A 16,217-nucleotide genomic window follows, 5' to 3' on the forward strand; every position below is an offset into this window, starting at 1 on the left:
ATAGCCTTTCCTTCTTTATATATGTGAGCTTTTTGTTTGTTGAAAATATTATCATCTCTCACATATATTTGAGTGAAGAAGCTTTTAAACATTAGCCACGATCTGAGAGAAGAAAGAGTGGTGAATCCTGTGAGGTTTGAATCATACTTGTTGGATACATGCTGAGCTCCACCCATCACCATTGTCACACCCAAGTCTTACATGTTTATATGTGGAATATATGTTTTAATTAACTTTCGAATTATTCATGATTGATTCTTGGTTGCGTGCTAATCTTGATGCTATGAAAGTAAGAGATTGCTGAGACAACAATGTTGAAAGGCTAGTTTGTTTTGAGTCTAGAGTCTTTTGTTTCATTTTGATTGAGTCTTGTTAGTTTTGATTTTGCTAAGGGACTAGCAAAAGCTAAGTGTGGGGGAATTTGATAGGAGCATATATACTTTTCATCGAATTTAATGTTCAAATTCGATAGGAGCATATATACTAGCAAATGCATCGAATTTATAGTTCAAACATTTATACTTTTGCTTAGTTTATTCCTTCAAAAGATCAATTTAACTTTGTTATTTTCTTAGGTACTTTGAGGAGCAGTTAAGGAGAAAAGAGAGCTACAATGGTGAAATCAAGGCAATTCACATGAAGTAGTGATGCAAAGAATGGATTCTGATAATTCATTGGTCCTAAAACTCAAGAGAAGATGGAGAGAGTTGCTGTGCAAAACAGTTGCAGAGAAGCAGAAAACAGAGTATTAGAATCTGCCTTATTTTCTTCTGTTTTGGGAAGCTGTTTTGAAGAACTTTCGAGTGGAGTTATGAAGAAAGGCCTAGCAACATTTGAAGATCACATGTTCTACTATAACTGCAGGCAAAGATTTAGTCCAGAATGATAAAGAGGAAGCCGGAGGCTGTGCTCAAAGTTGGTACCCAGAGAAGACTGTTTCCATCAGCTTTTCAGGAAGCTTTTTCAAGGACTTTTATACTGAACTTAAAGGATGAAAATCATGAATTTCTCTGCCCAGATTTGAATCATATATGTTGTAGAGAAGTTTAGAATCAATAATCATCCATAAATATGGTGGGATGCATTAGTTATGATGCTGCAAAGATGAGCAGATGATAAGGAAAATCTGGAATTTCTGACAAGTCTTTTTGCGAAGCATTTTCAAGACCGTTGTTGGGCCACGTTTCAAGAAGCTTTCTAGAAGGTTTTTGCACATTTTCGAAGAGTGACATCAGGAGTATTATGTGCCAGAATATTACCTTCGAATCTGCCAGGAACCCTCGTCAAACATGGAGAGGAAAATCAATCCTAGTTGAGAAAGGAAAGTGAATTAAAGGCTATATTTTCTGAAGATATTTTTGGCAGATTTTGGGACGAATTTTATTGGATTTTTGCTGCATTATACTTATCAAGAGATGGTTAGAAAGACTTAAGGAAGGTTCAGAAGATTGTGTGGCAACTAAGCAAGTGGAATTGGAGAAGAATAAGGAGAACTCAACCCGGTTTGGAGGAGAAAAGTTAGGGGCTTGTAAACAATAAAAAGAGGAGGCTTCTTGGCGTCAGGGGGGGACCATATCATACAGATTTCACGCCTCAAAACAGCCCTAGCTCTCTGATTTTCGAAGCTCCATACAAGCATAAGGAAAAGAAGCCGCCAAAGTCGCCGTCTACCACCACCGTGAACATCCATCTTCAAGCAACATCCACCGTATCTCTTCACTCCCTTTTTCTGCGACTTTGTCCTTTTATTTTCAATATGTTACTGTGTGTTTACCTTAGAACAATTGTCACGCCCCGAATTTTGAATGATAAATTCAAATCCGAAACATGAATTAAACCACTTAATCAAATAAACGTTCTGAATTTTTTTCTCAATATAACCTCACCACACGGTACACAAACTCCAAATCTCGAAACCTCGAGTTCATTATTACAATTCACTCTCACAAGCAATATTGTAAAGCTCTAAATGAGCATAACACACCTCACAACTTACAATTGCTGTAAAACTCTAACAATTGCTTTAACCGCACGATCACCGTCCTGGTTCTCCTGTCCTGTAGGATTACCCGCTACACAATTTGAATAGTGTACCGGGAGTTGCAACAACACAAAACCCGGTAAGCTTTTGACAGCTAGTATGAGTAAACAAGAAAGAACTGTTGATTTATTAAATTACAAGACCACCACAAACCCACGTTACTTTCTCACTCTCATATATATATATATAGACACTTATGAGTTACTCTCAATTTAGCTCATAAGATTTCCCAACATTTGACAGACAGACTCATATATATATATATATAGACCTTTATGAGTTACTCTCAATTTCCCTCATAAGGTTACCACATATATATAGACACTTATGAGTTACTCTCAATTTCACTCATAAGGTCACTCCACATTTGGCAGACAGACTAGAGCTCTAACTGAACGTAACCACTCGTCCGGCCACAGACGTGATTACGATTTAATACTATTAATAACCACCAGCCCGGTACGAGAGCGTGATTCACTAATAGATGCCATGGTCACCTCGTGACCTAGTGATCTCCACAGATCACAACAATTTATTGTTCCTCAACAATAAAACTCAACACCTCTCACAATATATTGTTTCTCAACAATAAACTCAATACCTCTCACAATATATTGTTTCTCAACAATAACTCAACACAACTCCAACAATACATATTATTTCAAGTAATAATATATATACAGACATTCACACAGGAATGTCTAGTAACACCAACAATAGTTCATATGATTGCAACAAAATAAAGCAATTAATTGTATTGGGTTCGTAATATGAACCACGTGAGGTTTACTCACCTCGATAATCCCGCTGCGTCTTCAATTCAACACAATACACACCGAAACCGCTCACCCAAGGGAGACCGTCAATCACCTAATCAAACATTACCTTAACTTAGCCAACAACTCAAAAACATACTCAAACGACAATCCAACGGTCGGATCGAAATTAAATGATGATCCAACGGTCGGATCCTCACGGATCGCCTTTAGGATCACCCTCCAAAAATCATCACGAAGATCCAACGGTCGGATCTTCCTGAATCGTCCTTACTAACATCTTCACAAATTTATACAAAAATCCGACGGACGGATTCTCACGAATCGCCTCCCTAATCACTGTTTCTCAATTATATGAAGATCCAACGGTCGGATCTTCGCCCGTGACCACACAAAGTCATCGGGACAGTCATACGATCAACATATCGAATCTACCATTCCATCAGACGGTCTGATCTTCACAGATCACAAATCGAACGATCGAAATCGATCGAAACTTAAAAATTCATAACTTAATCATACGAAATCCAAAAATTATGAATTATATATGCAAACGATCGTATCGACACGTAGAACACAAAAATGGACAGAAACTGTCCTTGGGGTGGCCGGAGGTCGCCGGAAACCACCATCACAGTGGCGGCACCGCCACCCATCCAAAGTCAAAATTAGACAAAACTCCCAACATGAAAGTTCTTCATCTTAACTCGAATTGAAACTTTCATAACTACACCAAAGTCAGATTATGAGCCAAAAAGTAGAATTTTACCTCGCAAGTTGTGAAACCCGAAGAACCCTAGTTTCCCAATCTTCAAAATTCGAGCTCCACGGGTGAAATCGTTGCAAGCCGCTTGGAGGGAAGCATCTACAGCCTCTGGGCTAGAAAAGCCCTCAAAGAACTCGAGCTATGGTGGCCGGAATTGGGAGAACGACGGTGGGGAAAGGAGGTGATTTCCAGCTCGACTGCACCGTGTTCTTCGACTTGTAGCGGCTACCACGTTGGTTAATTCCCCTCGATGTCTTCTACAAAGTTGTAATATAGCTCAAGCCCAACAAAATCCCTTTTGGAATCAACTCGATTCGAGGTCGGATGAGAGAGATATCGGCCGGTGAAGGAAGAGCAGCATCGGGCGAATTCCAGCTCGAGCTGTGCAGCTTCTCGGCCTCCTAGCGCCTTCCATGGTTCTTTTCTCACTTTGATGTCTTCTAGGAAGTTTTAACTGACTTCAAGGCGAATGAAAATGCTTTTGGAATCAAGTCGATCGGAGGTCTGTGGAGGGAGATATGGCCGGTGGAAGAGAGAGGCCGAAATCTGGGCTCGGGAGAGAAAAATCTGCAGAAATGGAAATGTTCGGGATTTTTTTGCTATTTATAGAAATTTCCCCAAATTTCAATTGATCATAACTTTCTCATACGAACTCCGATTTTTACGTTCCACATATGCACGAGATCGTATCGACGAGCTCTACAACTTTCATGAAGGAAGTTTTCCCAAATTCCCAATGTATAAAAAGTCAACTCCTTTGACCCCCCCTAAAACGTTCAGTTTTCGAAATAAAATCGTTCGAACTAATTCCACACTCCTCTAAGCTTCGTACTCGTGTCCACGACCACGAAATCATTTCCAAAACGTCATCGGAAATTAACTTGAATTTTTCGGGTATTACAACAATAAGTAGCTAAATACTTTTGTGTTAGGGGCTAGTTTGAAGCCCTAAACTATGGTTCAAGTTTCATAATAAATTTCTATGTTTTAGTTACTTTGTCGATGAGATTGTTCTTTGGTTCTGGATTAGATGAATCTTTTATATGTATGTTTTATGTGGTTGCAAACATATAGGATATGCATGTAATTGGTGCTAGGTTAAATAGCAATTCACCTAATAGTTTTGTGATTTTAACCGAAGTAGTAAAACCTCTCGCCTAGGTGTGTACCAAAGATGAGGAATGCAACTAGACACGCTTGTTGTACTAGTTTGTACACTTAGATTGACATCCTTCCATATGTGCTTCATGCTTTAGAACTTGCTAAATGTAGGAGCCGCTTGTGATCTCTATGTTGCATGTTTTCAAAAGGTTCTAATAACGGCGCTTGTTCTTGTTAGAACATTATAGGGAAGTAATATAAGGTACTTAGCTTGCTTCTAGCTTTGTAACTTGGTCAATCTCTCTCTCATGACTTAGTAATAAACATAGCAAGAAAAATTGGAACTTGGATTGTGTTTAGTGGTGGATAACGAACTCCTAACTGCTCATCATCATATTCACAAACTTTACTTTAAATTCATCTTTTGTTCTTACTTTACTTTCAGCATAATTAATCAACAATCCCCCCCCCCCAAATTGTGTTTTTCTGTAGTTTAATATTTTAGTTTTCTTTGTTTTGTAGGTTACATAAATTGAAGGTGAACCCTTGATCCTTGGCGTAGAACGATCCCTTATTTTCACTACTACAACTTGACAACAAAAAGGGTTTTAAAATTGCGTGCTATTTTTAGCAGAGCAATGGGCATCATTGAGTTCGAGCTCCAGGTTGTACTCCGAGTTCTCTGGGTCGAGGTCGTTACAGCCAGCATCATCGATCATTTAGGTCTAGAAGGAAACTGACAGCATCCATTTTGCAGGTCAAGTGGGGCGTTAGATGTGGATCCGGTTTGGGGGTTGGGGTTTCTACTTGGGATTCGGTGGAGCAGAAGAGGTAGAGGATGGTGAGAGATTGGGGGTTTGAGTGGCGGGCTGAGAGTGGAGCTCGGTGGAGGCGGGCTATTTGGAAATGGGATCAGAGCTGGCCTGGTCAAAGCTGGAATTAGGGTTGGGGAACTAAAGCGGGGAGAGAGAGAGTGGAGAAAGAAGCATAAAAATTAATAGAAAAGGATTAAAAAAAAGATAAAAAAGAGAAAAGAAAACAAAGGAGAAAAATTAAAAAAAAAATAGAAAAATAATAAAAAAGAGCAAGTGAGGGGTATAATAGTCATTTTAAACCTGGTGTGGACCTGTACGTTGTGTAAGAATTACAGAGAATAAGGACTATCCAGTTTAATTTAAAAGACGGGGGACTAAACTGTTTTCCAGAGAAAAGTTTGAGGAGTAACAAATATTTAATCCAATATATAATATTGCAGAAGTTCTACATCTGAAAATAACATAATTAAACACATACAACATGTTCAAATCAGTTTGCAGGTCTAATTTCGTTTCAGCACAACAAGAAAGTTGATCCTTGCTTGCTTCAATGGTGGAGGAAGGTTGCTCTTCAAATTTCTTGTGATAGAAGTCGTAGAGCTCATCTGAGACTTCTTCTCCGACTTATTGCTTGATCATTCCCTCCATGGCAGCTCTAACATGAGATGCAAATACTAGGGCATTATAAATAGTTCCATGCCATTTGGCAAGGCTAAGATTTCCAATTCCATCATATTTATGCTAAGGCTATGTTTGGTTGACTGGAAAGGAAAGGAATCACTTTCCTTTCCTTTGGGAAAGTGTTTCCGGAGGGGGGGGGAGGGAGGGAACCAAATTCCTCCACTTTTTCCTTTGCTTTGGGAAAGTGTTTCCCTTCCTTGGCTGTCCCCAAACGCAGGAAAGGAAAGTATTTCCTTTCCCAACACCCACTTTACGGGAAACAAACATGGCCTAAAACCACTACACCAATTTTTCAATCAGACGACAGTCTTTCACTGTCGTCTGAGTATAGAGTTTGTTGTTGTCTATCTCAATGCGGTCTGATACATGAATCAGACAATACCAGAAAACTGTCGTCTGATAAAGTTTACTACAACAGCGACTACTATACTGTCTGTTGTCTGAATACCACGAAGAACAACAGCAATTGGTACCTTAACTCTTGTGCAAAGTAATTTCAGTTGACAAACCCTGGAAGAATGTTGACGTGTAACGAACATTTAGAGAACATTGATTTGTAAAAAAACTGTTGTCTAAAGGAAGCTTGTAGATCAGCAAAATAATTGAATACTATTGACTAACTTTGAACAAGACAACAACAAAACTATTAAAGCCATTGTGTGTCATTGCTTCAGACAACAATTTTTTCTTTCTTTTTTCTTTATGTCCATTTGTTAGACAATAGTTTTTGATTGGTATTGAATTGTCTGAGATAGGAGTGAAGACATACATTCTGTACAATTAAACAACACATCCTTGATTCCAAAAACCATTTCATTCCATCAGCAGTATTCATCCCAACATTTACACAAGAATTAACCTTGCCCAAGTGCCTATATCTATTTCATTAGCTTAACAGGCTTTCAAGTTTCATGAGCTTTACATGATAATAAAAAAGAATACAATTTGCTCCATCTCCCAAGATAGTTGTAAGCAAAATCACTGCAAGCTTGAAGCCCATTCCTTTGGTACTGTACCACTAAGATAGTTGTAAGCAAAATCACTGCAAGGAAAGAAAACTGGATGCAATTAATAAACTGTCAGGGTATTGAGAGCATCATGATCAAATACTAAAGGTCAAAGTCCTTGTACAAAATTTCATTGAAGCTTGAGCATTTCTGATCTTCCCGAGTTTTTGGGTAGCTTGCATCATACACTCTAATGGAGTTAAGGACTTAAATGAAGTCTTCCTAGCATCTTTGTATCTGCAGTAAGATGGGAAAAACTAGATCAAGTGATGTATACTGAAAAGCGAAGAAAAACCCAAGCTCGTTATCTCATCTATCACCAGCCAGTCTAGCATGCACTTAAAGAATAAGAGAATGAAGACTAGATAGTACAAGTACTCTGAGTCAACATTTTAGACTAGAATTGTTACACCCCACATCCGATTTACCCCTTTTACTGAGTTGCACGAATCACTTTATGTTTTACCATTCGTGGTTATAGTTTTATCTTTTAGGGGGTGGCTAGAAGTTGACTTTTTATGGGTTAACAATTTGAGAAAATTTTCTTCATGAAAGTTGTAGAGGACGTTAAACCGAGCGCGTGCATATGTGGTACGTAAAAATTGGAGTTCGTATGCAAAAGTTATGAGTGAATTACGAAAATTACTGTTCATGGTAAAATTTTAATATATATGGAAAGTTACCCGGGTAGGTTTCCAAAACCGGAAACCCACCCCTCTTTCTCTCTCCTCTCCCCCAACTCTTCCCCCTTTTCCTTCGGATTTTCTTCCTCCCTCTGATTCCTCACTTTCCGGCCACCATCCGGCGTGCAACCGGTCACCACAGGGGCGCCTCAACCCGCTCTGGACGCCAGTGACCTAGGATTGTGGAGTTTTGGCCGTGAAAGTCCGGATCGAAGCAAGATTGCTCCGGCTGCAGTTTTGGGATTTCGCCGATTTCCGGCCATTCCGGCCACCTCCGGCCACCATATTGACATCGAAGGTTTGGTTTTTGATGGTGATCATTTCCCCTAAGGTAGTTCGTTCCAATTTGCATTGTAGAGGTTGAATTGATGATTTTTCATTTCTAGGGTTCTTGAAGCTTCGGGGCTTTCCTTCACCGGCTTGATTCGACCACTTCGAGGTAAAATTGGTTGATGTTGTAGTTGGGAAGTTGATTGGGCTTGTTGTGTAGATGCTATTGCCGGAATTTGGTGGTCATCGGAGGTAGTGGTCGCCGGCGCGTGGACCCCACGTGCCGCCACTGTAGGTGGCGCGTGGTGGCGCGTAGAGCTGCGTTTTAATTATAGTTTTAGTTCCATAAATCCTATATTGATTGTAGAATTTGATACATGAAGTTTGGTGGAAATCGGAGGAATTACGAATTGAGTATAAATGGTTTATTATTGATTTACGTGAATTCGATCGCCGAATTTCTTTCGAATTCACTTTAGATCTTACATCGATGAATGATTAATGTTGGAGTATTAAGGATGGATATTGTGGAGAGTTGAGGAGTTGGATTTTTGGAAGGGGGATGTTTTGAATTTCCATTTCTAAGTATCGTAAAGTTAATTTCCGTCCTGTGAAATATATATATTTATGAATGCTATTCGTACAGGACGAGAGGAGTCTCCATACGAGGAAAATCATGAGCGACGTCAGGATTGACCGCATACTGTGAGTGGACTTTTATTTTTAAGAATGATGCATGCATTTATTTTCCTGAAATAATAATTTATTTATCATTTTATTATCGAGCATAATATTTTGTCTTGGATTATAATTTTGAGATTGTTTTTCCATATAAATTTCGGATACGAATTTATTATGCTCGGAGTTGGATTTACTTGTTTTCGGGAATACGATTAAATTTTTGGAGATTAATTATGAGTTATTCTCAATTATGATTTAAGAAATGGATTTGTGATATATTTTGTGGATACTAAGCTTTTGGTGTTTATATCCGATATATGATCATTATTTGAATTTATGATTCATGCGATTTTCGACGAATTATCTTCCGAAATATTTCCGGAATTTAAAAGTATAATTTTATTCGTCGATTTTAAGATTTTTTTCTGGAATATCATTGGAATTGAGATTTCTCGAGGGAATTATTATATATTATTCATTGCTTCTTCAATTATGTTTTAGAGAATATTTTTGGCGTGTGGGACACGCCGTCGTTTCGTTATTATTTTCTCACTTATATATTTTAAGTTTTGGCGTGCGGGGTCACGTCGTTGGATTACATTTTATCTCGTGAGAAATATGGGGAAGCCTTATGGATTTACTGGTTTTTGAATGTTTTTCCTCACCATACTCGGGTCATTCGATTAGGTCTCCTCCTCACTTACTTTGTGTTTGTGAGTGGCAGTTGAGGTAGCTTATTCTCCTCCTCACGTGGGTGGCAGTCGAGGTTATTAGTTCTCCTCCTCGCACAATCTATGTGTGAGTGGCAGTCGAGGGTAGGTAGAGCCTGAGAGGCTCCATTCCCGTATGGTGAACTCTCTTCCCCGTATCCTTTTATTGTTGTTCTTGACTAGCGGGGCTAGTCCGATTTCCGTTTAACCAGCGGGGCTGGTCCTATTTCTCGAGCATCGGAATTTATATTCTTCTTCGTGGTTATTTGTGACTAGCCCCATTTCTTGAGAGGAGCTTCTCGTGGCTTGTTTTCATAATTATTGCATGCATCGAAAGTTTTTAATGAAATAATTGTGGGAAAGTATAAAAATCCATTTTGTTTAAAAATTGTTTATTTTTGTCCACTCACGCTAACGTTTTTATATACTTTTCCCCTGGGCCCTTCGGTTTCAAATGCCCAGATTGCAGTATTGCTGCTCGGCGTACGAGAGTGAGCCATAGTGACCGCACCTGCTTCCGTCATCTCATATGTAGGTTACCTGTTTAACCTACTGAACCTTATATAATTTCTGTTTTAGTTTGCTCTGACTACTATGGGAATCGGGACCCGGACTTGTAATGAATTGTATTTGAGGTCTATAACCTAACTTTGGTGAATTGTTGTATTTTAATTTGTGGAGTTTCGTTGGACTTTAAGTTTTTAAATTATTATTTCTATCTTTGAGCTTGAGTCGGTTGGAAAATGGGAGCAGGGTGGCTCCAGAAGGATACAATTGGATTATTAGAAGTGTATTCGGTTTCTTACAGGTTTGGGTTTGCCTACTTTTAGGGGAGGTTCTGCCGAAATTTTCGGTAAAATTTTCTTTAAAAGTGGGTCCCGCAGGGCCACTTCGGATTCCAAGGTGGAATCCGGGGCAGGTCTTGTCAAGAATGGTTAAATGATTTGGAGAAGAAAATGAAAGCAAACTGAATTAAACTATTTGGCTGTCTCGAATTCAATATATGCAAAACACAGTCCTAATGATCTTCCCAAACAAAAAGAATCTATAACAGATGGTACTGGATCGAGCATGATTCTTTTCATTCTGCTACCAAAGAAAATTGCAGTAACTTGTAACCAAAACGACAAAGTGCAATATATTCAACACTGTTGTACTGACATTTTAGGAATGAAAGAACTTACTGAATTTTGAAGTAGTTGACATATAGATCAAATCCGACCACTACAGCGCCAACTTATAAGACAATGAATAGACAAAGTCATCAATATTAGAAGTTGAGACCAAGAGACCAAGAAAAAAATATATATATTTTTACGTCCATGGCTCTAAAGGAATGCAAAAGAGAAATTTCTACTCATATTTTATCAGTAATTCAGTATCAACAATATAATAGAAAACAACCATTAAAAGCAGTTGGAAGAAATAAAAAAGGACATAGGTATACGCTCTCATCATACTCCATTAGAAAACCAGGCTTCAGCTCTATCTTCTTCCCTCCATCTTCCTGTGAAATGCTCTTGTTAGCCACATTGATTACCCAACTTTTGATTTATAGACTATGTAAGAAAATATAAAGATATAAAAGAGTACACGAATGGAACTTTAGGAACTTTTGATTATCTACTTTCAAAAATTTAAGTACATATACAGATTTCATTACATTATACTAAACATAATATTCAGAGATGAGTTTATTCCACCACAGAATGAGAAGAAGAATAACTGCAAAAGAAAACTGAAGTGCATAAACATCATATTGGCCGGTCATACCTTCTAACATTAGTATTTGCAAGACATCCATCAAAATCAAAAGCAGCAATTTTACTTAAATCATGCAGACCATCATCCTGTAGGCAGAATGAACATGTGAATAACATTAAACTGTTGATGCTCAGTGATATGATGTTATGACAAGCCACCAGGTGGGAGTATGTCTCATAGAATATCAACTAAATTTGATCATACAAAAACTGTATTATTGACCAACACAAGTTCTCTAATTCAACTCACAAAAACATATTATGCCCAGGCAAGCCACTGAAACATTCTAGGACTTACATATGTGGACATGACATCGAGACATTATTTACCCATTCCAATGAATGTGCTGCATTCTAGGAATCCAATTAATGTCCTTTTCAAATTGTTGTTGATGCTCACGTAACATGTAGATCCAAAAACTATTTCCCACAAAAGATTACCACATCCATTTTCTTGGATAATCCAAAACAGAACCTTTATCTTTCCAATTACCGAAAATAAAAAACCCAAGTTGCAATATCTTTAGACTGAAAAACTTTAATCTTGTCAAACAAAGCAACCGATTTGGACCCAAAAGTGAAGCAACCCAAGTGGTGCCACTTGGTAGAGTCAAAACCACACGGGTCTCTGGTGACCGAGCACAGCCTGAGAGCTATCTTTTAAATCAGTTCGGAGCATTTCTTGCATGAGGACTTGGCGTACTCGACTTCGACATGAGTGTAAATTTGAAAGTTGAAAGTCTACATACAGAAGCAGAGACATTGTTCTAGCCATAATACTACTCACTACAGCTAGGAATTTGGGTTCACCTATACAGTTGATTGAGGCATTATCCACCTAATAGACAAGTATTGACTAGTCTGAATTTAAGCTGAATGCACCAAACACAAGGAATTTTCCGGTCCTTAGCAGTTAAAGAGAAACATATTTACCTGCACGCCTCCTTGTCCATAATATGGATAGTTGGCCTCCCTCGGTGCCATACCAGGCCTATAACTAAGGTTATTACTAAAATCAGTTCCAGTGGATGTCAAAGCTGTTGCCAGGGATGCCATTTGCTTCAATCTCACTGCAGCATCTTCACTGGGACTAAAAGGCAACACTCTCCTTCTCTTCTTGGACATTACCAAACCACTCGCTCTCCTTCGCTCTTTCAATTATCTACAAACAAAAACAGAACCAACACTATCCCATTAGTATATACTCCCACCAAACATACGTAAAAAAAATATTAAAAAAAATATTTTCACATACACCAAAAATTGAACGGGAATTTAAACCTTATAACTCAATTTCTTATCGGATTTTACCTTGGTTTATCTTCTCCGGAGCTTCTGCATTTCTCTGAATTCGAAAGAAGTCAACTATTTTGGTCTGAATGAGAAGGAAAGCTGTAATACCACCAAAGCAGAGTTTCAATCAAAATTGGGTTTTGAACAAGATCCATATACCCAAATCCAAACTAACCAAACACCCAAAAAGCACGAATCATAAACCCCTCAAATCCTGTTTTTGATTATCATGAAGTGGTCTGGATTTGCAACAATACCAAAATTAGGGGAAATAGAACAAGAATAAGAAGCATACATGTAGGTATTAGAGCTTGATTCGATTTGGAGAAGGAAGACCAGAGAAACCCAGAGTCTCAGGTTCCGGCGATGGCACATACGTGGTCCTCCGAGAGTGAGTCACCGGCGAGGCATCTGGATTTTGATGTCCGACTTCCTCTGAGCACAATAATGGTGGAGGTGTGTTGAGGAAACAACTGGATCTCGATGAGAGCTGGGGACCAGCGCCGTCGCGACTTTCATGGTCGAGTGAGGAGGCTGACGGCGTTGGATGACAGTGATCTCGTTGGAAGACATCTTTTTTCAACTATTGTGCTAATCAATCTTAAACAACATCAATGTAAAAACTGTTGTCTGAATTGATTGATTCAGACAACATCGGAAAAACAACCATTGTCTGATTTACAATTGCACAACAGCAATATAACAACTGTCGTCTGATTCGAGAATTAAGACGACAGAAAAATTCTTGCTGTCGTCTGATTATTTCAGACGACAGTTAAAATGTTTGCTGTCGTCTGATATGTGTTGTCTGATTCCGAAATTGGTGTAGTGAACATCCATTTTGTTCTACAAACTCTTCCTAGGTATGCTAAATGAATCCATTTTCTCTTCACTAACTTTCCCCTGCATTAACAAATGAAAAAAAACACATAGCATCTAATTAAGGACGCTACCTTAATTAGCACATAATTTTTTCTCTTCACTTTCTCTTCACTTTCTCTTCAACAGAAGTATCTCATTGGCACATAATTTTTTGAGAAATTTTTTTCACACATTGCAAAATACTAGATACACATTCATTTTTTTCATACATACATCCATTATCAAATTTTATGGGTACGTTAAACTACCAAAAGAGACATTTATATCAAAAATAAAGAAACATATATAGTTGGAATATACTATCCCGCTTTAGAGTTTTCTTCTCCTCTACGTGAATGAAGATGCAAACTTAGAACCCTAATTAGAAACAGTTAACGACACTGATCGATAAACATCCATAATTTCAAAGAAAATTATCAATAGCGTAATGGATTCTGATATTGTTGTTTCTCGACCCTCAACTAAGGTATGACTTTTCCATCTTTGACTAAATTTTATCTACTACAAAATTTAGGGTTTCAATTTCAATCGTTGTTTGGGCTAATTAGTTTAATGGCTGGGTTTGTTATCGTTATTGGAACTAAAGAGTTGTGATATATTTCTTAAGACATGGAGGAAGTACGCCTTTTGTCAAATTACAACCAGTATCGAGTTTTTCTTTCCAGGAAATGTGTGACTAGAGAGATTTCTTGTCCTTGGAGATTTTCTTCCAGTTTCCTTTGTTAATTACACTTAGTGGTCAGTTTCTCTTAAATGATCAGTATAGGAGATGCGATGCTAGCTAATAAGTGTTGGATCTTTAGTGCATAGTGCATTGCTTATACAACTTTACTAATGTTTTATATAAAAAGCATATGCAACTCATATCTATCCACTAGACCACTACATGATCAAATATTCTGTGCAGTAACAAGCAGTGATTAATAAAGTACTTTTCAATTCATATACTTGCTCAGTTTCGATGTCTATTATTATTGAGATTTACTATCCTAGAAAAGTTGCATAAGAATTAGAGTGTTCACAAAAAGGATGTTTTTTTTGTTGCGATTGTTTTTTTTTTTTTCAAGTTAAGATGGTATATATAAAAAAGGGGAAATGTTCATTTACCCAATTTTAGCTTAAAAATTGCCCACTTACCCAAACACTCTAAGAGACTGCCCACTTACCCAAACACTCTAAGAGATTATTTCCCTATTACCCAATTAAGTATTTTTTTTTATTCTTTTTTATTTATTTTTGGGACAATTTTGCCCTCTCCTTCTTTGTCACTTAGAGAGAGAAGTGATAGGAGACCTTGCCGGACTCCGGTGACCAGTGGCCGGCCGCGGACTCCGATGATGGGACTCCGGCGACCGGCGACCGGAATCCGGTAACCGTTCATCGGAATCCCGAATCCGGCGACCGGACTAATGATCGGATTCCGGCGTCTGAATTTATTGCCCCCTAATAATACCCAGTAACTATATTATTGCCCCCAATAACCATATTATTGCCTCCTAATAATCATATTATTGCCTCCCAATAATTATATTATTGCCCCAAATAATCATATTATTGCCCCCCAATAATCATATTATTACCCTCAATAGTCAAATTACTGCTCCCCAATAATAATATTACTGCCCTCCAATAAACATATTATTGGGGCAATAAACATGCACCCATTCTTCCGGCGACTCGACTCCAAGCCCGGTCACGACTTTCCATTTTTTTCTTTTTTTCTTTCCTTCTTTTGCCCACAGTTTACCCAAAAAAAAAAAAGCTCTGGGCACCGGTCGGAGAAGATCCTTCTCCTCCTTCAAACCTCCTGTCAACATTGGTTCGTTGAAAGAGATCAGATCGCCGGTGTTTCGGAGCTCCGCCTCGCTCAGCCCAGACGAACAATGACCTGCAGCGCCGTCGCGAGCTCACCAGAGCCTCCGTCGTGGAGTGAGCCGCAGTCGGAGACGTCGGGTTCAAACGTTGGTTCGTCTTCCGAGATCAGATCGCCGGTGCTTCGGAGCTCCGCCTCGTTCAGCCCAGACGAATGACGACCTGCAGCGCCGTCACGAGCTCACCGGAGCCTCCTTCGTGGAGTGAGCTGGGGTCGGAGACGTCGGGTTCGAAATCCGTCTCGGGGGTGGGGGTAGAGAGAAAGCAAGAGAGGTGTGCATCCGATCCAGAATTCGGCGTCGGATCTGCAGACATGGAGAGAGAGAGAGAGAGAGAGAGAGAGAGAGAGAGAGAGAGAGAGAGAGAGAGAGAGAGAGAGAGAGAGAGAGAGAGAGAGAGAGAGAGAGAGAGAGTTAATTAATAGGGGTAATACTGTCAAACACTGTTGGATTGGGTAAATGGGGTTAAAAAACTCTTAGTGGAGTAAGTGGACAATTTTTAGGCAAAAATTGGGTAAGTGGTCACGGCCCCTATAAAAAAAGGATGTGTATTTAGTGAATAGGTATGGTATATCGTGAATGAGGATAGTTTAGGAAGTTTGGGATTGTGTTTCTAGTAAAATATTAAAATAAAAAAGTTAATATATAGAAGGTGTATTAAGTAGAAGATGTGTATCTGGTATTTTGCAATGTGTGAATAAAACTTCTCTTTTGTCATCTGTACTCCCCCACCAGAACCTTGGCAAGCTTGGGAGAAGCTTTGCCTTCCTAAAGAAGAGGGAGGCTTGGGATTTCGAAGTCTATCTGATTTCAACCTAGCTATGCTTGCAAAGCAAGCTTGGAGGTTAGCTAGCAATCCGCAGTCTCTCATTGCTCG

At 38.8% G+C, this 16,217-nt stretch overlaps 1 long non-coding RNA gene across 1 annotated transcript; it reads right to left on the reverse strand.

Moving 5' to 3' along the window:
- Positions 1–1,255: 1,255 nt before the first annotated feature.
- On the reverse strand, positions 1,256–4,438 carry LOC133721797 (uncharacterized). The gene is made up of 3 exons (XR_009852339.1): positions 3,587–4,438; positions 2,836–2,911; positions 1,256–2,072 (listed from the first exon to the last, which is right to left on the reverse strand). It is a non-coding gene; the product is annotated as an uncharacterized LOC133721797 (long non-coding RNA).
- Between the last annotated feature and the right edge of the window lie 11,779 nt (positions 4,439–16,217).

Source organism: Rosa rugosa, chromosome 7 (assembly GCF_958449725.1).
Source record: "Rosa rugosa chromosome 7, drRosRugo1.1, whole genome shotgun sequence".
Classification (NCBI taxonomy): Eukaryota; Viridiplantae; Streptophyta; class Magnoliopsida; order Rosales; family Rosaceae; genus Rosa; species Rosa rugosa.